This window comes from Tupaia chinensis, unplaced genomic scaffold, assembly GCF_000334495.1.
Source record: "Tupaia chinensis unplaced genomic scaffold, TupChi_1.0 Scaffold142716_1, whole genome shotgun sequence".
In the NCBI taxonomy this organism is placed as follows: domain Eukaryota; kingdom Metazoa; phylum Chordata; class Mammalia; order Scandentia; family Tupaiidae; genus Tupaia; species Tupaia belangeri.
The window spans coordinates 2,279,499-2,281,044 of record NW_006202562.1 but is presented as its reverse complement, the minus strand read 5'-3'; positions in this window follow the sequence as shown (position 1 = coordinate 2,281,044).

Below are 1,546 nucleotides of genomic sequence, written 5' to 3'. Positions count from 1 at the left end.
GTTAATTTTTTGCTATAGGGCGCGTGTGCTCGCCAGACAGAGACAGAGAGACAGAAAGCGAGAAATCACCCCCCAGTGGGGATGGTCACGCCGCATTCCCTTCTCCTCCATTCTCCTCTCGGGATCTTGGGCATGCACACACACGCGCCGGGCATGAGTTTAAGCCACCGGGTCCAGGACTTGAACATGGTCGGCTACACAGGAGTTCAGCGACATAGCCATTACACCAACTGCTGGTCCCCTTAATCATTTTTTTAAATTTTTTTTTGTTTTTTGTTTTTTGGGGTTTTTTTTGCCATAAGGTGCATTCACTGACTAGAAAGAGACAGAGAGATGGTGAGAGTGAGAGAGGAAGTGAGAAATCACTCCCCCTGGCAGGGATGGTCGCATTGCAACCCCTTCTCCTCCATTCTCCTCCTGGGATTTGGGGCATCCATGTACCCACAGCATGAGTTTCAAACTGCCAGGTCTGGGATTCAAACTGTGATCAGCTATGTGGGAGTCCAGCACCCAACCATTACACCACCTGCTGCCCCATATGACCCTAATCTTAATCTCCTCCTAAAAGGGTTCTTTCAATGCAGTCGGGGTCATATTTTCAGTCCTAATCCCATCACAACCAAATTGCAACACATGGATTTGGGGGCGGGAGATGCAGACCACAGCAATCCTAGCTGTCCTGCTGCCCGCGATTCACCCACCACCTCAAAGCTGCCCTGGACGAGGTTCCAACTGCTGTGTCTTCCCAGACTGCTCCGTGGGAAGTGATTCTGAGCCAGCCCCTAGGAGTACAGGGCGAGCTCTGGCCTTTGGGACAGCAGAGATGTCTCCTTTCCCAAGAGCTTCTTGAGACTTCTTCCCAGGGAATAAAACAAACAAGAAAGCCCCTCTGAACAGCCGTCTGTCAAGGCCAGTCATAGCTAGGACTTGCCGACATTTTTGACTTTTGGTCTCAGGGAGGAACGCTTTGTTTACTGATCGGAAAAGATGCCCACTCAGATCCGTTTTGAATTCCCTCAAAGCTGTTCTTTCCCAAGTCTAGGCCGCCCTCGTGTGGCAGTTTCTTTGCATAGCAACTCAGAATCAAAGAGCAGCTGAGAAATTGAGAAAACTGGATGCGATAGTCAAACCTGAGTGAGCTAAGCACCAGAAGAGTAGAAAAAGTCTTTGCTGTGATGGATAAACTGATGCAAAGCCTTGTCCATTTTTCATTTACAAATCCCTCATCGCTGTAAGTTGCTCCGTTCCTGCAGTATCCAAGATTTCAGGCTTTGCATTAGTTTATTTCATCACAGCACAGTCCACATTTAATGATTTACAAGATCTGAGAGAATAGATTCTTCCCGTTAAGGACACAGAATCATTGATGTTCCAATGATTCTGGTTGGTAATAAAAGTGACTTGGAAGATGAAAGAGTTGTAGGAAAGGAACGAGGTCAAAATCTAGCAAGACAGGGAACCAGCAGTTAGCGTAATGGCTATGTCGCTGGACTCCCACGTAGTCGACCGCAGTTCGCATCCCGGACCCAGTGGCTTAAAACTCATG